The sequence below is a fragment of the Malania oleifera genome, chromosome 4 (assembly GCF_029873635.1).
Source record: "Malania oleifera isolate guangnan ecotype guangnan chromosome 4, ASM2987363v1, whole genome shotgun sequence".
Classification (NCBI taxonomy): Eukaryota; Viridiplantae; Streptophyta; class Magnoliopsida; order Santalales; family Ximeniaceae; genus Malania; species Malania oleifera.
The window spans coordinates 55,577,415-55,602,407 of record NC_080420.1 but is presented as its reverse complement, the minus strand read 5'-3'; the positions used below and the strand labels follow the sequence as shown (position 1 = coordinate 55,602,407).

General features: G+C 35.3%; 1 pseudogene; it reads right to left on the bottom strand.

Annotated features, from left to right (window-relative positions):
* Nucleotides 1–20,236: 20,236 nt before the first annotated feature.
* On the bottom strand, nt 20,237–22,240 carry LOC131154004 (peptidyl-prolyl cis-trans isomerase CYP19-3-like; annotated as a pseudogene).
* Nucleotides 22,241–24,993: the final 2,753 nt, after the last annotated feature.

Here is a 24,993-nt window from a genome sequence, read left to right as displayed (position 1 = left end):
TGAAATGTGAATACTGAAATGCAAATACTGAAATGTGGAAATGAGAACCCTGATGGATTGGAGTTTGATAGAGAGCACGGTACCCTTACTAGCGAGGTGTTAGTGCAACCACACGGTCTCATGGAGAGTATGACGTGGCAGTCGATTGAGCCAGTAAGAAGGGTAGTTTTGCCACCTGGCATCCGAACCAGGAGTGGGCAGGCCAATCGTACTACAAACAAAAAGTTTCCTTGTTTTGAACTAATTGGGTAGGCCAACAGCAATTAAATCCAGCCTTTGGACTGCATAACTCGGTCATGGGGGGGAAGCATGACGATGTGAATATCCTCAGGGTAGCCATAAGTTACAAACAAAATGTGTATTTGTTACTGGTGGACACTCATGAGCAAGTTTGTGAAATGAAAATGAGAAATGAAAGAGTATGAGTTTAATTACATAAATAATTAGGGCGATGTAAAACTCTCCGCTTAAGGGCTTACTAAGTAAGGTGAGTGCCCTGATAAGTATCAGTTGTAGCCGCACCCTAGTTAATCAGGCAAAGTTACAAACGATATCAGAGCAGAGGGGCGCTACATGTATGGGCGTGTAATCTCCCGTATCCTGGGCACTTTCGTTGATAAATATTGGTTGTATATGTGTAAGTATAAGAAATGGTAACATAGCTTATGAAATTATGTTTTATATCTCTATGGTTATGAGTACATATCGATATATTTTCTCAGATGTTATAATCACTTAAATGAGTATATTATGATATAACTAAACTCTTACTGCCGCATGACTCACTCTAAAAATGAGCAACGCAAAGGCTATTCCAAGTATAGGAGTTCTGTCATGTAATATTTAGCCCAAAGGGCAAATCGTCTCCTTAGGGAATGCAGTTTAGTTCCAAAATTTTTGTAAACTCAAAGAAAATAAGAAAAGAAAGTTTTACTGAACACAGTTCAGATTCGTAATTCTGGATTTTTGAGAGTTTGTGACTAAATTAAAATAATGCATAACATAAACTAAGAACCTAACATGCATAAAATAAATGACAAGAAACGAGTAACGGTAAATAGAAGATGGAAAAATCAACACAATTAATATTTCTACTTAATGATCGATCCACACAATAAAATAAACGATAACAAAATTAAATGAGTAAAACAATTCTACATTTAAACATTCAGACAAAGAAATAAATCCCACGTTTGAAATTTCAAACAAAAAATCAAAAATGAAAACTTTATTACTCAAATTAAACATTCAACCATAAAATCCTCAATTAAACATTAACTCAAAAAAAATAAACTTAACTCAATCAATAACTTAAACAAAAATAGTACTTAATTCGAAATAGATTCAAACAAAAATAAATTAAACTTAAACTTCAATGATGGCTTAAATAAAAATAAACTAAACTTAAACAATAGCTTAAACAAAAATTAAACTTGAACAAAAGCTTGAATAAAAATAAAATTAAAAATTTTATTTAAAGAACAATAAAGTAAAAACAAAAAAACAAAGAAACATGGAAGAGAGAGAGACAGCCGAAAATTTGAGAAAGGCCAAGAGTCCTTTGTTGTCCTACGCACCGCCGCCTCACGCTACTCTCCTCCCCCCAATAAACCCTCTTCTTCCATAAAATACCCTATTCTCCCTCTAATATTTTGCCCTAGTCGTGTCTCCTCTTAAGATAGGCGCATGGGCCTATTTTTTGGTGGCCCAGGACTCTTTTTCTCCTTAAGCACTGCACACGGCCTAGCGCAGTAACTCCAAGTCCGATTTTGACTCTGTAAACGTCCGGATTAGCAAAAGCCTATTTCAGGATCAATTGTAGATATTTTTTTAAGCTTTCCAATGCCACTTGAATCACACCAATCCAATATTACATGACAGATTTATGATTAAAATACCAAAATACGTCCAGGTTGTCTCCTAGCGAATTTCGGAATTGGATTGCGACTCATTTTTCATTGCATGACATGGATTCATGTGCATGAAGCCCGTGTAGTCTTCTCACACACAAGCACACATGGCTTCCAATTTTCATCAGCTCCACGAGAAGTGCATAGCCTCTTCACGGGCTCAAGCTCATGCATGCATGGCTCGGTTTCTCTCACGCACGACCCACACACATTTTAATTTTAGCTTTAATTTTAAAAAAGTATCCTACAATAATAAAACACAAATGCCCGTAAATTTTTGAAAAAAAATAGATAATTATCAAAAAAATTATCAAATGAGCTAACTGATTAAAATAATGGACATAATCAGGCATTTAATTAAAATTATAATCTTTAGTACACGATTTTAAACACCTAATTACGCAACTTTGACACGTAATCACACCCCTCCAACTAGCGTTTTACTAGTCTCTAGCAAATAATGTGAATGCAATCAGACTAGGAGAGTAGCAACTAAAATTCCAATACTCATGAAAACCACATGCCATAATGTTTTACTACCAAACCCTATCTACCTCCTCTTTCACAGGAAACACGGTTACATTTACCAAATGCAACAAGGCTTTAAACACCTAGGTTGATCCTAATGGATGAATTGTAGTCTCGTGATAGTTTCTAGGGCGACACTCACAAACACCAATTCCAATGAATATTAAATGAATGCACATGCACACAAATATACCATTTCACATATGGGATTATCAGAAAATTACACATAAGCTCATTCATACACAATTCACGCAACTCCTAAGCAAGTCATTCATGCAAGTTTCATCATTATATAGCCATTAAGAATAGTATACTCATATAAATTCAACTAGCAATACAATTCAGAGTTAATGTAGCCGCATAAATTCGAGTATAAATAGGAAAAATTTTGAGGCATGTGTAATGTGTATGACTCGTTACACTCAGGATACCAATGGACACCTATGGAGCGGTTCTTTTGACTCGGCCTAACTGGTATACCCTCAAAAACACTCAAAAAGGATGGGTTCACTCATCATATGTGAAGAGTGTCATGATCAAACATCCCACATATTTCAAGGAACAATGCTAAATGTACGGAGTAGACTAGTCTGAAAAGGATCCAGCCTATTTGTGAGGTGTCGGATCCTTCACCCTAACATCTTCTTACCTACTCGCCATATCCAACCAAGACCACCCTAGATCAACTTATTCAAAAACTAGGTGTGAATATTTTGAGGCATTAAAAGGTTGAAAAGTCTTCATATGTGGAGAATATGTGTCATGTCTCTGACTTTTTATTATAGTTGTGTGGAGCAAGTATTAATCTTTCACCCCTTTCTGGTGTATTTCTATTTCTTTTTTCCTTTTTCTTTTTTCCACTCATTCTTCAATTTCTTTCTTTTCATGGTCAATTAGGATAATCATTACACTTCTTTTGTCGTTTTCATACCACCCATGTGAATTAAGCTCGAACAGTAGTCCATGAACTAAGTCTATTTCTAGGGGAGGCTCAGCTTTCACATCTTGAGTAGGCTACAAGAGCTAGGTTTCTTTCTCCCCACTAGATATCACCCCTAGGCTAGCAAGTCAAAAACCGAGACTAGTGTACAAAGAATATCTAGAAAAAAAAAACCAAAAACAAAAAGGAAAGTTGAGTTTCATAAACTCTGAGTTAACATCAAAAACTCAAAAGAACAATAAATAGCTCAACAGTACCTCACAAGGTGTCAAAGTCGCCATAGGCGCTCTCTCATTGCTCACAAGGAACCTTAAGTGCTACAAGTCACGCGAACGTGTATTTTCAGTCTCATGAGATACCATGCAAATACAAGAGTTTATATAGCCAGATTGACACGAATGAACTACTAGTCAACCTACATAGAGTTATAATTCCTATATTAGCCATATAAAGAGAGATTACACATAAATAACCCATTATACAACTTAAGTGTGCAACTCCTAGGTTATATGTAAGTATGTAAAGGGTATAAGTTAGTGTTAATTATGGCCTAATCATCCATATTCAATTTTTTTTTTCAATGTATTTTCTCATCGCCCCCCCCCCCCCCCAAAAAAAAAAAAAAACTAAAGTGGAACATTGTCCTCAATGTGAAAGCATAGGGGAAATAGAAATGATGTTCATGGGGGGGAAGTAGAGCGTACTTGGGTAGAGAAGTAAGGGAAAATAATAACTAAAACTAAGGAAAAAATATACCTGAAAATTAACAAAAAATAAAATAAGGTAAAAAAAAATTAAAAGAAATGAAAGAAAAACATCACAGTCTGTCTGGCAGAGGCTCTAGATGAATTTCATCTGGTGGGTGCAAATTTATAAATTAAACCAGCGAGTCTCCAAATTTGAGTCGCCACAATGAATTAGTCTTATTACCTACACAAAAGTTAGTATCAAATAAATCAATATGTTCTAAGGTACCAGACAAAACATGTGCAGACTGCCTTCCTTGTTTTAACAAGAAAGGATCTTTATTCAGTATATTTTCCAGGAAATTCACTTCTTTAAGAATCAGTCTTTGAGGCAAAGTTGTCAGAGCAGTTACCTTTGGTTCTTCAGAAGTATCAACGTTAAAATTTTTACCTAGTTCCTTTATATTTAAACTCTCGCCATTCTACTCAACTTCTTTATCAGGTGTACCAATCACTTTATCACTGTGGGGATTTGCTTTAGTATTCCACTCCTTGACATTTACTCTAGTAGGGAGTGATAGTCCCATGGCTGTCAATCTCTGAGGATAAGGTACCATAGGTTGGTACTCCGTATTAGTCTCGGCCTCCTCATTAACTGTCTTCTTCACTTTTAGGCTCGCTTTCTCTTTTTTTTTTTTACTTCATCTGTCTTAGTCATAACTTGAGGTGCCGGGACAACTGTTTGTCTGTCGATGAGTATCTTAAGTTGGGAAACTTCTTTTCCACTTCTTGAACTAATAATGGCCTCCACTATCTCAAGAGAAATATTATGTATTTGTTGCTGTTGGTGCTAGTATTCTTAAGGATTAGGCTGAGGTTCTATCAAAAATTTTCCTTTTTCTAAGATATTCAACTACGTGCTCATCTCATTAATGGTGTCCTGCAATTCATTCATGGTCTGAGTAATAATTTACATAAATTCCTGAAGTGTATTAGCAATTTGTGTCATGCTATCCTCAAAAGACATCGTCGATGGAATAGGAGTTTCATTATACTGAAATCCTGGAAGTGCGTAGCTCTGATAGATCTGTTGTGGTGGATACTGGTGCAGATGAGTGTGTGGATAATATGTTGGCTCATATTTACCTCCACCACTGATTGCGCTGAAAGGTTGTACTACCATTGGTTCTTGATCGTATCGTGTATTCCATTGTTGGGCACTTTTAGCTAAGTAATCAAAGAATGATAGTGCATGATCCAAGTCCTTACTAAAGAGTTCTCCATTGCACGTAGTCTGAACAAATTGTTTGCAATTAGGAGTAAGAGTTGTATAGAACCAATTAACTAACCTCCATGATTCAAACCCGTGATCTAGACAAATATTTATCAGATCCTTGAACCTCTCCTAGCAAACTTGAAAAGTCTCGTCACCTTTATGCATAAACTAAATGATATGCCGCTAAAAAAATTGAATTCTCTATAAGGGACAAAAATTATGTAGAAATTCACGTTCCATATCAGCCCAATTAGAGATCGAGTGAGGTCTCAAAGAATTAAACTACATCTTTGCTCTATGCCTCAAAGAAGAAGTAAATAAATGAAGTCTAGTAAATTTATCAATTATAGCACTAGGAAAAAAAGTATTGGTAGTCAACTAAAGCTTCGTCAGATGATAATAAGGACACTCGGATTCCATCCCGTAGAACTAAGGTATCAATGACGTCCTCCCACACTAAATCATGAATTGAAGTGTATTATTAGGTAAAGCAGTGTAAGATGGTGTAGTGGTACATATAGGCTGCAAAAAATTCATAAAATTGTGTGGTGCAAGTGCAACCATATTTTTTATTTCTTATTTATTTACTTTTTTAAAAACCTTTTTTTTCTCTCTTTTTTCATGAAGAAAAGCAAAACAAAAGGGAAAAACACTAGTTTGAAACTAAATCTGGCATTCCCTGGCAACGGTGTCAAAAACTTGACTCACTTTAAAAATGAGCAACGCAAAGGCAACCCAAGTAGAGGAGTTCTGTCATGTAATATTTAGTCCAAAGGCCAGATTGTCTCTTCAAGGAATGCAGTTTATTTCCAAAATTTGTGTAAACCAAAAAGAAAATAAGAAAATAAAGTTTTACTGAACACAATTCAGATTCATAATTTTGGATTTTTGAGAGTTTGTGACTAAATTAAAATAACGCATAATATAAACTAAGAACCTAATACACATAAAATAAATGACAAGAAACGAATAATGGTAAATAGACGATGGAAAAATCAACACAACTAATATTTTTAATTAATGATTCATCCACACAATAAAATAAATGATAACAAAATTAAATGAGCAAAACAATCATATGTTTAAACATTCAGACAAAGAAATATATCCTATGTTTGAAATTTCGAACAAAAGATCAAAGATGAAAACTTTATTACTCAAATTAAACATTCAACCATAAAATCCTCAATTAAACATTAACTTAAAAAAAATAAACTTAACCCAATTAATAACTTAAACAAAAATAGTACTTAATCCGAAAATAGATTCAAACAAAAATAAATTAAACTTAAACTTCAACAATGGCTTAAATAAAAATAAACTAAGCTTAAACAAAAATTAAACTTGAACAAAAGCTTGAATAAAAATAAACTAAAAATTGTATTTAAAGAACAATAAAGTAAATAAAAAAACAAAGAAACAAAGGAGAGAGAGAGAGAGAGAGAGAGAGAGAGAGAGAGAGCCAAAAATCTGAGAGAGGCTGAGAGTCCTTTGTTGTCCTGCGCACAGCCGCCTCACGCTACTCTCCCCCCCACCCCTAATAAACCCTCTTCTTCCATAAAATACCCTATTTCCCCTCTAATATTTTGCCCTAGTCTTGTCTTCTCTTGAGATAAGCACATAGGCCTATTTTTTGGTGGCCCAAGACACTTTTTTTCCTTAAGCACTACACACGGCCCAACGCAACAACTTCAAGCCCGATTTTGACCCCGTAAACGTCCAGATTAATGCCACTTGAATCACACCAATCCGATTTTATATGAGAGAGTTATGATTAAAATACTGAAATACATCTAGGTTGTCTCCTAGCGAATTTTGGACTTGGATTGCAACCCACTTTTCATTGCATGACACAAATTCATGTGCATGAAACCCACTGAGTCTTCTTAGACACAAGCACACATGGCTACCAATTGGCATTAGCTCCACGAGAAGTGTATGGCCTCTTCATGGGCTCAAGCTCGCGCATGCATGGCTCGATTTCTCTCACGCACGACCTACGCACATTTTAATTTTGGCTTTAATTTCTAAAAATTATCCTACAATAATAAAACACAAATGCCCATAAATTTTTGATAAAAATAAGATAATTATCAAATGAGCTTACTAATTAAAATAATGGACATAAATAGGCATTTAATTAAAATTATAATCTTTAGTACATGATTTTAAATGCTTAATTACACAACTTTGACCCGTAATCACCACACACTGTGAATAATTTATTTTGTCTTACTAAAAGGTGTCTCACCTAAATATCTAAACATTTCAAGAAACTGTGACAGACCAGTACATTGAGCTCCGAGATAAAGAGGAGCTAGTACCCTGGTAGACATGGTAAGTGTTTTGTGTTTAGGATATGTTTGTGTTATCCCCTAGGGTATGTTATGGATTTTTGGGATATGTATGAATGTATAGAACTCTAGTTATTTGTATTCTGGATGGTTTGTAAATATTGACTTTCGTTGTTAGGTTTGTTTGTATAAGATAGACTGTTTACCCAGTGCCCATTTCGAGTCTGGTTATGTTAGAATGGTATCATAGTTTTTGACATGGCAGATGTTTGATTAATATTTATTATTTATTGGAGATGAAAATGAAAAAATGGTATGAAAATCGGGGCGTCATAGTTTGGTATCAGAGCCTAGGTTGTTAGGTTCTGCATACTTTAGTAAATAGCAAAATACAATACCAGAATATAGGAATGGATTGTAAGGAGAATAGGAGATGGGTAGATTGAAATATGAGTCAATTATTGTTAGAGGAGGAGATTGGGAATTTAAGGTTCTATCTTGCAGCCTGGAGGTAGGAAATTCCGTGATTGTTTCTGTAGTTTTCTTGAGGTGACGATCTCAGGAAAGTCATAGTAAACTATTGCCGGTTCTTATTTCTGAGGGGTAAAACTGAACCTTAAAATGGGAATAAGGATGTTAAGTCGATTGGTGGTAAAAAGATATTTTACGATTCTTAGTTGGATAAATGTACTAGTAATGTTATGAAGTTAGGGTCTTCAAACTATTTTATTCTATTTCCAAGGAAACTTTAGCAAACCCCTTGACAGTTTTTGTTTTTGAGGAAAGGGACTGGAACTTGATATATTAGTTGGTTGGGTAGGCCATAATTTTTTTGGATTCAGGGTTTGGTCCTTAAAATGGCTTAGGGCATATAAGAAGGAGGATAGATAAGGTTTTGAGACTGAGTGGTGCGTTAAGACTTACCTTGGAAATGGGGATGTTTAACCATTTTCTTAGTAAGAAAATTATATCAGTTACGTTGAGGTATCAGAAATTTAAGATTGTTTTGGTTCTATTTTCAGGATGGACCCTAGGAATAACAACGCAAATACTGGAAGTAGTGGCAACGTGGGGGCTTCCAGCATAAGTGACAGTGACTTTGAATAGGTACTGTGTAGTGTAGGCCAACAGGTCATGACAGGGATTGTGTGGAACTATGGGGGATAGAACTGCCCACTAATTGACCTAGGCTGCACTATCGAGCAATTTATCTACATGAATCCCCCGACTTTTATGGGGGGGAGCCAATTAGATCATTACAAAGGAATGGATCCAAGATATTGAATATATATTGGCAAGTCTCCACTGTGCATACGAGCAAAAAGGTCTGTATGCTGTTTTGAAAATGACTTGGGAGGCCAAGCGTTGGTGGATGTCGGTAAAGCTACTTGAAGAACAAAGGTTGGAACTAGTGACCCTGACATGGAACCATTTTAAGGAAATTTTCTATGATCGATACATTCACTCGTCTACCAGAAATGCCCAGGCAGAGGAGTTTATGAACCTAAACCAAAGGAAGAGATCTATGCCTCCTGAATTTTAGGCAGGTACCAGTCAGGGGCCTTGGAGAAGGCATGGTGGCAGTGTAGGCTAAAGACAAGGGATGGGAGACAGAGTAGTACAGGGCAGGCCAATGCCCCCCCTCTATCCCAGATGCAACAGGAGATACCCAGGAGAGTGTCCAAGTCAAGGAGGTGATATGTTACCGATGCTATCAGCTTGACCACATGGCGAGAGATTGCTGAGCAGCGTCAGCAATTGCGCCTGCTCCTAGAACGTATAGAGGAGGTCACTAGGCACCCCGAGGGAATAGAGGAAAACCACCCTGGCACGAGTTGATGCTTTGATGCAAGGAGATGTTAAGGTGGCAGGAGATGTCGTGACGGGTACTGTTTTAATACTGTCATATAAAGTTACTGCCTTGTTTGATTCAGGGGCGACTCATTCTTTTATCGCCCGAAAATTTGTCAAAATTTGTGGGATAGAAACTTAGCCGTTAGATATTAGTTTGTTAGTGTCAACGCCGACTAGGGTAGTAATGCTGTGTAGAAAGGTACCCAAGAATTGTCCAGTTTGTATTTAGGGGGTCTTTACCAGCTGACCTGGTGATTTTAGATATGCATGGGTTCGAGGTAATTCTGGGGATGGACTGTCTAACTGCTAACTACGCTAATGTAGACTATTGTCAGAGAGAAGTGGTATTTAGACCCCCTGGAGGATAGGAGTATAGATTTGTGGGGTCATGTGAGCACACCCCACCACAAATTTTGTCCACCATTCTGGCGAGGAGGTTGTTACTGGAGGGTTGTCAGGGATATTTGGTCTGCATGAAGGAAGTATCATAAGGGGAGTTGAGATTAGAGGATATCCTGGTTGTGAGGAATTTTATAGATATATTTTTCAAGGATTTGTCGGGACTACCTCCTGATCATGAGGTAGAATTTGCTATTAATCTAGTTCCGAGGACAGCGCCGATATCTAAAGTGCCATACAGAATGGTACCGACAGAATTAAAAAAAGTTAAAGCAATAGTTACAAGAATTATTAGATAAGGGGTCTATCAGGCCCAGCATGTCACCCCTGGGGAGCATCGGTATTGTTTGTGAAAAATAAAGATGGGTTGATGAGAATGTGCATCGACTACATATTTTCATATTTCCGTAAGTCAACCAAAATAGTGGGGACAGTTAATCCTAAAATTAAGATGCCCATAAGAATGTAAGATACTAAGTGGGTAACAATTGGACTCCTATGTTTTGTGGAAATTCTTTATTCCCTATGAAGTGATGTTATCACCATAACCTAAAAACAAATAAGGGAATAAGATGTCATGGGCATCACATTGTCAGGCATTCCGAAGGATCCTGTGAACCAAATAACACCTAACAGAATCATCCTTAACAACTTACTTAGAAGAAAGAAAAATCATAATGATACTCGGACCTTTAGTAATCTGCTATCCATAAGGAAAACCATACATGCTAGGACCTAGAGTTTTATCTTTTCTCTCCATCATGTGCAAATCCTACTTGGCAATAGGACACCAATTTAACCGCTTAGGCATCAGCTCGGTTGGGATTTGATTTGTATATAGTTTAATGTGAAATCTTCTGTTGTTGTCTGCAATTGATTGTGGCTTTTGAAACCATCTTTAGAATCTAATCCTTCTACCATTAGCAACTCTCTAGCACAAATGAATATCACCTTTTCCTTCCTGGTCCATTTCGCACAAGATTTATGCTGCCAGACAATGTCCAATCACTAATCATAGCTAACTAAACAACTTCATTAGTATTCTATATAACCAAAAAAAAATACCAAGACACATGCTTATTGCATATTTGTCTAATCACTGGAGCAAGATCATGGTTGACTTGAAGTCCGTATAATAGGACTTAGACTTGTCATAATTGAAATCCATATTTTTCAATGAGGATATTTTCCAACTATGTTTTGATATTCAACGTGTGCCACCATAGGTTAGAAATTGAGTCTTAAAAAATGTTTAAAGTAAGAAAAAAAAATCTAGAAACCAATTTGGTAGGAAAAATGATACTTTACCCTGATTTAAAAGTGTAAGTGTGTGCATTAGTTTGGAATTGAAAAGAAATTGGATGTTTAGAATTCTAAGGAATGTTTAGAAGCTCATATAATTTTTACTCAAACGAATTACAAAGCTATGATGAGAGTTTTGAAGTACCTTTTATACATTTGATCTGGCAGGCAAAAATGATTATACATCCTGGTTTGAGATGTCCCAGCAGGTATGGTCCTTGATGAGTATGAGTCATCATTACAAGTTCTCTGTTTAAAGATGAGGCTAGCCATTGGTGGTTATCTATTTATTATACACCTAGTTTGTAGATCCCCAAAGAATTATAGTAATTAAATAATAATAAAAAAAGAGAAAAGAATTTTCTTAAGAGATTTCAGCAAGGTCTCGTCGACGAGTGAAGAAATACTCATCGACGAGCAGGATTCTTGGGCTCATCGATGGGGACTTTCGTCTCATTGACGAGAAGTTACCGAGATGACTGTTTTAGACTCTGAAACTCGTTGACGAGGAGAAGATATTCATCGACGAGCTCCCTTCATTGACTCGTCGACAAGGAGATGCGACTCGTCAACGAGACCATGTGGACAAGCTTTCTATATAAATTCAAGAACTCATATTTCTGTGGAAAAAATTTTATAGGACCTCTCTCTCTCTCTCTCTCTCCCCCCCCCCTTATGACTCCTTCTCCTTCTCTGTTCAATTTCGTCTTCGTATTTCACCGGTTCGATGATCAGAAGCCACCACGTTACTGCTAGGAAGATTCTCTACAAATCTGGTAGAGTGATTTGTTGGTTAGGCTAACTTGGGAACCATACCAAAATTTGGGTAAGTTAGTTATTTTAATATTTATTAGGGTATTTGGTATTTTTGGGTTGAGGAAAGGTATTAGATGGGTTTATACTGAAGTTTTGTTGGGGGAAAATGTAAATTTCAGGGTGTTGAGCTGGGAACACCACGATTGTAATTTTGGAGCAATTTGTAGGCTTTTCCATCAGCCAAGTAAGGGGATAAACTAAGTCAAAATTTTTCATGAAATTGTTTACCATATTACAACATTTATTTTTAAAAATTATGTATGTATTAGCACAGTGTTTGGGAATATTGTCGATGAATAAGAAAATGAATTTTATGTTATTTATCAGGAAATATGATTTCAGATCAGGTTTTTATACTTAAAACACTATTCATATTTGTGTGGCATGAGTATAATGTTCATGAAATTATGTTATATCAGAATATTGGGATTTCTCAAAATAAGTATGTTTTACTTAGTTTACAAGAGAACCATGAAAACAATACAGGAATTATGTTTAAAGTATGGTATTAAAACAGTACAGGGATTTCAAAACTATGTTAAAATATGCCAGCGTAAGGGCCGTGATTTTACATGATACGATATGCCAGCGTAAGGGCCATGATTTTTACATGATATGCTATACCGACGTAAGGACCGTGATTTACACATGATATACTATGTCGACGTAGGGACCATGATTTTTACATAATATACTATGTCGGCATAAGGGCCATGATTTTTATATGATATACTATGTTGGCGTAAGGGCTGTGAATTTTATATAACATGTTATGCAAAAATTTATAAAAATATTATTATGACAGATATTATTATGAAATAGTCATGTATCATTATTTGAAATTTACTATATGTTATCAGAACTCGGATGGCTTGGTTTAGGCTTTCAAGAAGCACGGTACCATAGGTATATGTTCACAATCATGTATATGTTAGTGTTACCACACATTATAAGGGACTGTGGGAGAATGGCAGTCGATGCTGTTTTATGATAGTGCAGGCATCCCTCTAGTAGTCCGAACCAGGAGGGGCAGACCTATCATACTTACAAACTTATATTGATCTAGCGTGGTCGGCCAGCCATTACTAGGTCCCGTATTCGGGCCGCACAACCTAGTCATGTGAGGGTAAGACATGACACCAGTCAGTTATCTATCCAGGGTGTTATTCATGTACAGTTATATATTATGATTTCATGTATAGAAACTTAGTATGATATACCATCTTATGATAAATTATGTTTTATCCAATTATGATACAGACAGTTTGCTAAATATGATTTATGTACTATTATATGTATAACATGAAAATACTCATGTTGCCACACATTGATGTTAGTTTATTACCCTTACTAAGAGGTGTCTCACCCCAGCTATATAAATAAACATTTCAAGTGCCCCAAATAGAAGAGCGGATAGAGCTCTGCAGCGTTAGAGGTTGACTGTTCTACCCTATCAGAAGGGTAAGTCATTATGCTAGAGTTTAATGGATTTTTGGATTGTGAACCTAGAGCACTTTTCGATCTTTTTGGGATGTGTATATGTATATAACAGTTTTAGTAAAACTCTAGTATTGTGCTGGTTGGGTGATTTGATATGTATATGATTTTACGTTTTTCGCTATTTAGCTGTCAGTGTTGTATTTTAAGTATATCCCTAGTACCCATGGGTCCAGGTTGACTATATTTTGTCAAGATTATTATATTAAAAATTATTATGGAAGAAAAAAAAATTATAGAAAAATAGGCAAGTCGTTACATAGTTGATTGTTTTCAAAATAAAGTAGTACTCAGAGATCCAAATGGAGTGATGGTTTCCTTCCAACTAACAAGCTACCATATTTGACATTTGAAGAGCTTGTGAAAGGATAGAATTTGGGCACTTGTTTAGGGTTGTAACAACAATGAAAGAAATATACGAGTTAACGAATTCCAAATTTCTTTACTCATAGGTGATGAATTTTTAGATATTCTTTCCAGATGATTTGTCGGGGTTACCTCCAAGAAAAGATTGAATTTAATATTGATTTGGTTCTAAAAATAGAGCCTATGTCGACTGTTTCATATAGAATGACATTAACTGGACTAAGGCAACTTAGGGTGCAACTAGAAGATTTCCTCGACAAGGAATTTGTTCGACTTAGTATATCATCATAGGTTGCACCTGTGTTATTCACTAAGAAACATAATGGGGCCTTGAGGCTATGCATTAATTATTGGAAGTTAATCACGTTACACTAAAAAAAAAAATTGCTATTGACTTCTAGGGATTGGTGGGTTATTTGATTAATTAGTAAAATCCCAAAAAATTTTAAGGTTGATTTGCAATTAAATTATCACTAATTAAGATTTGGGAATTATACATCCCAAAGACAAAATTAAGTACGCAGTAAGATCGCTATAAGTTTCTGGTGTTACCAATTGGGGTTACCAATACACCTTACATTTTCATAGATATAATGAATCAAGTTATTCAACCATACTTGGATCAATTCATTATAATTTTATGGATAATATTTGGGATATTCAAAGACTGAAGAAGAGCATGAACAACATTTGTAATTAATTTTACAAACATTATGAGAGCATTAGTTATATGCTAAACAGGAAATGTGGGTTATGGACAACTAATTCAAAATTTTTGGGTCATGCCATAATCAAAGGATATTTATCTATTGATCCTTCTAAGGTCATGTCGATATTAGATCTTTGGAAGACTGGAGATGAAAATTGAAGTTGTTGAATGTTGGTGCTGAAGCAAGGTGTATTAGGACAAGATGTATAATCCAAAGATTTAGGTTAGTTACCAATTCTAACAAAGTTGTTTAAAAGATTAACTCAAAACTTATTAGGTTAACGATAGACTTTACTTGGAGTGGTATTTAACAAATTTTGAGGACGAAATTTTTTATAAGAGGAGAATGTAACGACCCCAAAAATAATATGAATGGAAACGTAAAAATAAAAATAATAATAATAATAATAATAAAATTAAATTAAATTAAAATTAATTGATTAAATTATTATTAATAATTAAATAATAAAATATAATATACTAATATATTAATATAATATAATATTATAATATTATATATATATATATATATATATATAAAGATTCCTGAAGAAGCTTCATGCTTCTTCCTGCGCTAAAGAGAGAGCTCTCTCTCTCTCTCTCTCTCTCTCTCTCTCTCTCTCGCCATCTCTCTCTTGATCTCCTCAATTTCTCAACAAATTTTCGGTCGATTGAAGAACGGAAAATACCACTGGGTTTCATTCTCGGCCACCAACATTTTCATCGGAGTGGATTCGTGATTAGGGCGTCATAAGCACCACTCCTCAGATAAAGTAATCTCTCTCTCTCTCTCTCTCTCTCTCTCTCTCTCTCTCTCTCTCTCTCTCTCTCTCTCTCTCTCCTCAATTTTTTCTTAAATCTTTAGTCAAATCTACAATCAGACACCACCACGAGGTCCTAGCTCCAATCCTTGTCATTTTAGTCAAAGCAAACTTTTAATTTGGGTTTCCCAGACACCAATCCAAGGCTAGGGTAGGGATAGTGGAAATATATTCATTAATTATTTTTAAAAGTTTAATTAGTATTGGGAGTGGGAGCCTAGGAAATGTTAAAATAATTGTAATTCCGGGGTTGAGTTAATTGAATTGGGGAAAATGTGATTTCAGGGTTTTGAGTTCCGAATGTCGCAAGCATGGATTTAGGAATTTTAGCAGGCCTCTTAGTAAGCAGGTAAGGGGAATAAATTATAACAGTTATTTTTAGAAATTACTGGTTGAATGAATATGTGAAAAAGAGAATATGATATTTTGCTTGAGATTATTATGATACGAATATTAAATAAAATTGTGTGACATATAATTATACTGGAAATGTGTTTGAAACTGGGTTATGTGATTTGCACTGAGAATAAAGAGAATATGATATATATATATATATATATATATATATTGAAATGTTTTATGCAGAAATGAAGATAATGGAAACCAATTATGTTTTATATACTGAATGGTGATGATATGAGATTTGAAATATGGGACATAAAGAAAAGTGGAATACATAATTGTTTTGTTAAGAACGATGAATTGTGATATACCAACGTGTATTTTACTAAAAAATGATGGAATAGGATATATATATATATATATATATATGTTTTCTATGATAAATGAGGAAACAAGAAATATCAATATGCTTTATTGATAAATGTTGAAATACGTGAAATGAGATATATACTATTATGAGATGGAATGTATACTGATAAGATGGGAATGAAACAGAAAATGGTGAGAATATTTCTGATGTGATGAAATGTACCAACATACTGAAATGTGAAGACTGAAATGCGAATACTAAAATGTGAAAATGAGAACCCTGATGGACTAGAGTTGGATAGAGAGCACAGTACTGTTGCTAGCGAGGTGTTAGTGAGAAGGGTAGTTTTGCCACCTAGCGTCCGAACTAGAGCACGGTCTCATGGAGAGTGTGGCGTGGCAGTCGATTGAGCCAGTGAGAAGGGTAGTTTTGCCACCTAGCGTCCGGACTAGGAGTGGGCAGGCCAATCGTACTACAGACGGACAGTTTCCTTGTTTTGATTTAACCAAGTAGGCCAACCGCGATTAGGTCCAGCCTTCGAGCCGCACAACCCAGTCATGGGGGAGAAGCATGACGATGTGAATATCCTCGAGGCAGCCATGAGTTACAGATAGAATGTGTATTTGTTACTGGTGGACACTCATGAGCTAGTTTGTGAAATGAAAATGAGAAATGAAAGAGTGTGAGTTTAATTGCATAAATAATTAGGGCGAACTAAAACTCTTCCCCTGAGGGCTTACCGAGTAAGGTGAGTTCCCTAATAAGTATTAGTTGTAACCACACTCGAGTTAATTGGACAAAATTACAAATGATATCAAAGCAGAAGGGCGCTACATGTATGTGCGTGTAATCTCCCCTATCCTAGGAACTTTCGCTGATAAATATTGGTTGTATCTATGTAAGTATAAGGAATGGTAACATAACTTATGAAATTATATTATATATCTATATGATTATGAGTATGTATCGGTATATTTTCTCAAATGTTGTAATCACTTAAATGAGTATATTATGATATAACTAAACTCATACTGCCACACACTGTGAATAATTTATTCTATCTTACTGAAAGGTGTCTCACCCAAATATCTAAACATTTCAGGAAACTGTGACAGACCAATAGATAGAGTTTTGAGATAGAGGGGAGCTGGTAAACTGGTAGACGGGGTAAGTGTTTTGTGTTAGGGATATGTTTGGGACCTAGGGTAGGTTATGGATTTTTGGGATATGTATGGATGTGTAGAACTGTGGTTATTTGTATTCTAAATGGTTTGTAAATATTGACTTCCACTGTTAGGTTTGTTTGTATAAGATAGATTGTTTACCCAATACCCATTTTAGGTCAAGTTATGTTAGAATGGTATCAGAGCTTTTGACATGGCAGATGTTTGATTAATATTTATTATTTATTGGAGACGAAAATGAAAAAAAAATGGTATGAAAATTGGGGCATCACATCTATATTGGCTATAAGAGGTGTGAGTACAATTGTTGCGTCTATGTGAAGAGTTTTGAGGATGATTCTCTCATATATCTATGGCTTTATGTTTACGACATGCTAATTGCTGCTTACATGACTGAGGTAAATCTGTTGAATAATATGTTGGGTAAAGAGTTCGACTTGAAAGACTTGGGTGCAGTCAAGAGGATACTTGGCATTGAGATTCGTAGGGACAGAGCTGCAACAAGACTATGGTTATCTCAGGGCGGCTATATGGAGAACGTGTTGGAGAGGTTTAGCATAACTAATGCTAAACCGGTGAGCACACCATTGACAAGTCATTTCAGGCTGCCTACCGCCTAGTGCTCTAAGATGGACAATGAGGTTTGTGACATGTTGAAGGTCCGCTATGCCAGTGTAGTGGGATTTCTTATGTATGCCATGGTATGTTGGAGGCTAGACCTGGCACAGGTTGTCAACGTGGTGAGCAAGTTCTTTTCGAATTCGAGTCGATAACATTGGGATGCAGTCAAGTGGATTCTCAGGTACTTAAGGGGTACAACCGGATATGACATCATGTTCAGTAGACAACAGAGTGATCCATCAGTGGTAGGATACGTGGATGTTGACTACGCAAAATACTTGGATGATAGGAGGTCTACCATAGGGTATGTATTTATCCTTGTGGGAGGACTTATTTGTTGGAGATCTATGGGGCAGTCGCTCGTTGATTTGTTTACTACTGAGTCAAAGTACATGGTAGTAGCTGAGGCTGCCAAGGAAGCGTAGTGACTTACAGATTTGGACAAGGAGCTGGGTGTCTAGCAAGGTGGAGTTTGGTTGCAATGTGATAGCCAGAGTGTCATTTACTTGGCAAAGAACCAGGTGTATCATGCGAGGACAATGTACATTGATGTGCGATTTCACAGGATCAGGGAACTGGTTGCTTTATGTGAACTTCTACTTAAGAAGGTTCACACGTTTGAGAATGCAGCTAATACGTTGACGAAGCCTGTCACAACGAACAATTTCAAGCATTGCTTGGACTTGATCAACATCTCCAAGTGCTAGACGAAAGGCGGCCTTAATCTACTATCCCAGGTAGAGCAGCGGGTTATGCTTTCGGATTTCTCCTAAGTGGTGAATATACGCCAAGGTAAAGATTGTTGGAGATGTGGCTCATATTTGAATGGAACGCATATGCCGAGGGAAGCATAGTAATTCGAAGAACAAGGAAGCTGGTTGTAGTAACCATCAACGATTTCCCTATAACTGTTGATGATTTCGTTCGGTGCAGGTTATGGTTTTTTGAATTTAATGATTAATAGATTAGGGGGTTTGGAGGATTTTTCTTCCTAGGATTGCTACAGGAATGATTTAGATAGGTTATAAGGTTTCTAAACACTTAAGGTTCGTATATAATAATTATTTTGTAACCTTTGATATAAGCTTGAGGTTGTGATAGTGATAAATAAAAAAAAAAAAAGTTGTTTGCTCCTGTGGATAGGTAAATTTTCGAACCACGTAAATTCTTGTATTTTTTTTTATTTTGTTTGCTTTCTTTGTTCTCATTGTGAGTATTGCTTTTTCCATATATTCATCATTGAGTGCTTGCATTACTTGTTCCAAATTGTTTTCGAGTTTACGAGGTTTCCACTGCACATTCGCATCAACATAATAAATGGCTAATACAGCTTGAACTAGATGGATTTAGAGTGATTCTTTTTGTTCAATAAACGAATAGTCATTTCCTTATTTATAGGTGTTCATAGAACTGTCTAACCAAGCAGAGCAATCTAAATTGCCTATAAAGAATGGTTTTGAAAGTATTTTGATTGATTCATTGATTATAATTCTATATAAATCGATCATGTGGATCAGATGACAAGTTGAGGGCACAAACTCCCCTACCTAACCATGTCAAAACAATAAAATAAATAAAAATAAAAGGAGAGAGACCAAAGTTGCATATTATGGATGTTGCTGGAGGCCAAGGTTATTTATACAAACTCTTTGTAGTTCAATCTCCATGTATCGAGCCATTAAGAACTTAAGTCAAAACTTAAGTCGCTGTATATGTTTTGTAAAATTTTAATTTGACTTATATTTCTCATCCTATTTGCTTCTTAAAAACATAAAATAAAACAAAGCAACCAATCTAACTCAATCCTCCCTCATACCAAACCAATCCAATCCAAATGGCATTGCATCCTATACGGCCCCACTTTGTTAAGACATTTTTCTCAAACCAACCTAATCAATTTAGTTGAAAATTTGAGCAACGCCATTAACACCCCTATTTTTGTTGGGGTTTTGGTACTTCCTAGTTGTATGGTATAAAAGCCCTAGTGAGGAAAAATGGATACAGCCACAATGACCATAAGCATAACCTTTTAGGTATGGGCAAAATCATAGAATGCACATTCCATCAAACAAGGTTATAAATTTGAGATCCTACGAGGACATGCAGCAAGAGGAAATGCAGTAGCATCCAGCAAGTACACTGATTGTGTTTGGGAGGATTCTTTATTTGATCTCGAGTCATGAATTTGAATGTGAATGTACACCAAACTTCATACGCTTCTGTATTGAATTTTCATCCAAATCCAGAGCCCGAATCCAAGATCGCATGAGAATAATTATTAGGGTAGTACATAAGATACAACTGCAGATAGCAAACTCTTATTCTACTTAACAAGAAATGCATTTTATTTTTCATCAAACACAACATGTGCAAAAATACATGTTCATGAGCAGAGGGGAAATTACACAAGCAATGAGGTGAAGAATTTCCACTCTATAAGTTGAACTCAGCATCCATTGCTGAATGATAATGAACCACAAACTTCTGGTAACCCTAGACTCCTGCATAATCAATCAATTTTCTGTAACCTGACCAGTCTTCAATAAGAACTGTTTCTGCAGTCTTCCCGCTACTTGAACCCACCTTCTCCATCTCCTTAACCACACTATAGCCATCCACAACTTTCCCAAACACAACATGCTTCCCATCAAGCCATGGTGTCCTCTCAGTGCATATAAAGAACTGAGAACCGTTAGTGTTTGGTCCAGCATTTGCCATTGACAGCACACCAGGACCTGTATGTTTCATTTTGAAATTCTCATCTGCAAATTTCTCTCCATAGATTGATTCTCCACCAGTCCCATTACCCCCTGGTGAAATCTCCACCCTGACACATGAAGTTCAGAATAATGCAACCTTTGTAGTGTAGTGGCTTCCCATTCTTCCAATACCCTTCTCCCCAGTGCAGAGTGCATGAAAATTTTCAGCAGTTTTAGGGGTGGCATCAGCAAACAGTTCCATTACAACTCGACAAGCTTTCATTTTTCCAATCAGTATGTCAAAGAAAACCTTTGGGTTCAACATTTCCTTACCCAATTCAAAACCCTCCCGCCAAAGGCCAAAGGCCAAATACCAGTAGATGTGTGTTTAAAACAGGAATATCACAAACTTCAATTAATGAAGACAACAGAAAACCCAATTACCCAATTATTTGTGAAATATAAGAAATAAAAAAATAGGGAAACACAAAATTAGACTTGAATAAAGCAGCATGATAAAGTGGTAATATTCATGTACAAAGGCAAGGCTGGGAAAATTGTAAAGGGGATTTCAGATTGAACTTTTCAACAAAAGAATTTTAATTTCACACAAATTTAGATCCTAAACCAAAACTCATGATTTATGATCATAAAACATCTAAGAAACCCAGAGAGGAGAGCTTAAATTTAAATATGCCAGCACCATGAATGGTTAGAAAATTAGTGTTTTATTTCTTTGATCACCTTCTTTGATCAGGAGTGAAAATGATACTGCTAACACAGGATTCAGGAACTTCTGAACAAACCATGTTACACAATATACAATGGCCAAGAATTCCTTATTCATCCAAGTACTTGGTTTTCATCCATTAGATCTTCGTAGTATCTCACTTGTTTTTAAGGCCAAAAAACCAAAACCCCAAATCTAATTTTTCCCTGACATGAAGACAAATACACAGTCAACACACGCACACACACAGAAAGAAAGGGAAAATGCCACCTTAGGTTATCAACAGTACTTTACCAAAAAAATTTCAAGAATTTAACCCTAAAATTTCTTCAAGCCCATCAAAACCCCATTTTCTCCATAGATATTGACAGTCAATATTGCACCCAAAAATCTTTCAAATTTCAAATTCTTTCCAAAAATAATCTATAAGGAGACAAACAACCTTTCAGCACTTGGAACTCTGATTAAAAAAAAAACATGAACAAATCAAGTTAACGGGAAATGCACGGACAGGATAAAGGAAATGTACATCACCCAACGAAAAACCCTCCAAATACCAAAATTATCAGAGGATATATATGCGAGAGGGACGATTTATGATATTGCACAGCTTTTGAGCTCCACAGGTACTCATAATATCACCTGCAAGCCTTCGATATGTGCATATATATATATAAAGGGATCTTCTGCTTACAGTAAGTGTGAAAATGGGGCAGACGGACATTGTATGAAACAAATCAGAAGAAATGGAAGATAACACAAGAGAAGAGAGCACCTGCACGAAAGGCTTGGGCTGGGAGAAGCTCACGGAGACGGACCGCTTGAGTGAGAGAGAAATGTATTTATAGCAGCAGAAAGTAGGGTTTAAAGAGTAAGGGTTTTATGTGAATTTTTCTATTTTTTGTGGTTTCAGTTTTCGCATACTATCATATGGTTCAACCCGGAAAATTTATGTTTTTCTAAGGGTATGTTTGGGTGAAAATTTTGTTTGTATAAAAGAAAAAAGAAACTGTTGAAAATATGTTTTATTATATTTTTTCTCTTTATCAAATTTTATAAAAATAAAAATTTATTTTAATGTAATTAAAAATTAAAATAAACCAAATTCTTATGATGTGTAAAATTAAAATTTAATTCATTGATTTGATATATTTTTTATTTTCCTTCCCACGTTAAAAATAAATTTATTTAAATTTTTCTTTCATTTTTTTTTTCAAGACTTTTCAAGTTCTATACAATAGCTAAGGGACTCCTATAAAAAAAATAAATATTTAAATTATTAAATATTTATTAAGATGATTAAATTTGCTTAGCCTTTTCAAGAAAAAATTATTGTTATGAAAATACATCAACACTTTGGGGTAACATGGGGTCAAGTATTTCAACATTTACACTGTTCAAATTAATTATCTCAATTAGTTTGTTAGTATTTTTTTTTTTAGTGAATTATTCATTTATTATAAGTTTTATGAATTTTTAATTTTTAAACTAGTATTTTGTAGAGTTTGGTTTCAAGGGTGGAATGCTTCACATTGTACTAAGACTAGTGTTGTTGTGCGACCTGTTTGTCACACATAAGCTTTAATTAGTCAACCGAGTTAACTACAAATACATCACATAAATACATTCACAAGTATCAAATACAAAATAAGAAATAAGTGGTAAGTAATTATGCAGTAAACATGTGGGTGGTGAATAACAAAATAGTGTATTATACTTTTGTAAACTATGTATTAGTCTATTATACTTTTGTAGACTATGTATTTAGGGAGGCACGCAAGTAGGTTGAACATGTTTACAATGACAAGTAGTTTTACTATAATTGATAAACACACATTGCACACCCTCACAACAAAAAACTTTCTATGCAATCCCTCTAGCATAAGGAAACATCATTATGCACAAGGAATCATATTTTCCTTTCTTATAAGGTGCTACTAATCTTAAAGAATAAATCGTACATTGCTATTTATATGATGATTACCTACCAAATAGGTGCAAAACAAACAACAATATGCAAGCACAAGACTTTGAACAAGTTTGGCTTGCGACATTCTCTCCCTACTTAGGTGCTTGATGTCTTCATAGAGTTTGACGCCAAGTACTATTGAACTTTATTCACAAACAAAAGCATATCTTTCATAAACATCTAATTGATTTCTTCATATTTTAGGCCCTTCTACTTCAATAAGAAATCATATAATAGCTCCTCTTGATGATGTGAACTATTTGTTTACTTGATGTCGAATTGCTTGGTGTTCGATAATGCTTTGATTGATTGACGAGTTGGGTCCTCATTATTGTCATAAAGTGGCTTAAGGTAACTAACATGAAACATGGTGCACTTTTATAAGCAAAGGATCAACCTTTTAAGAGGTCTTCCCGACAGGTGCTTCATATTTGTGAAGAACTTTCCAATCTTGATCCCATAATGACCTAATTTATTCTGGATAAAGCTTATCAAGCATTTGGTCTCCTACTTTGAGATGTAATGACCTTCTCCCTTGATTTGCATATTTCCTTATCCACTTGATAGATTTTTCTAGGGAGGCTTAGGTAATCTCCCCATCTATCTTCATTCCTTGATAAAGATGTAAGCTCTCAAACTTTTTCCTTCGTGAGGCTCCCCCATTATGTGAAGTAATAGTGGTTGCTAGCTTGTAAGTTTGGACGAACTGTTGCTGGTTGAGCTCTTTTGAACATTAAAACAAAAATTAACCATGTTAAGTAGTTATATCCAATTCTTGTGGTTGGCATCTACGAGATAGGGCAAGTAAATGCTCATCTAGTAATCCATTGAATCTCTCCATCTAGCGATTATTATATAAGTGATAACACGAGGAAATGTGAAGTTGTGAATTAAGGATTTTTAAAATTCATTGCTATAATTTACATGTCAATATTATGTCTCAGTTACTAATGAAGTCTTAAAAAACAACATAATTCTTTATTATGTATTTGCAAAATAATTTGGTGGATCCCTTTGCCAAACATGTGATCACCCTTGAATGATTTAAGTTGTAGCAAAGAAAGAAAAGGTGAGAAGTTCTTCTCTACCATATAACTCAAAAAAGCATTGAAAAACAGTGAACCAACTTATCTCACCTCATCAGTGGTGGGTGAAAATGTAAGGTGGGAGTTGATGCCTAGCTATTGTCATCTAAGACATGTTAGATAAGCTACTGAACAACATATTTTCATGACAAGGCGTACAACATGAGATCAAGTAGTTACTAGGGGTAAAGTCCTTATGTTAGAGGGTGTATTGGATGACACCTTTGGAGTTAGTAGAACTGTAGAAGCAACTACATGAATTATTGAAAATAGGTTATATACGACCTTCTAACACTTTGTTTGGAGCATTAGTATTGTTTCAAAGAAACATGATAGAAGGATGTAATTATGTGTGGATTACTGGAAACTCAACAAAGTTACTAAGTGCAGTAAGTATCCCATTCCACTGATTTATTTGATTTATTAAGTCATGCTAAGTACTTTTCCAAATTTAACATGTAGTCAAACTTATCATTTATGGATAGTAGAAGGTGATGGATAAAAGACTATTTTCATGATGCCGTACATGTTTATGAATTCTTGGTGATGTTTTTTGATTTACTGACGCACATATCGATGAATCAAGTGTTTCATG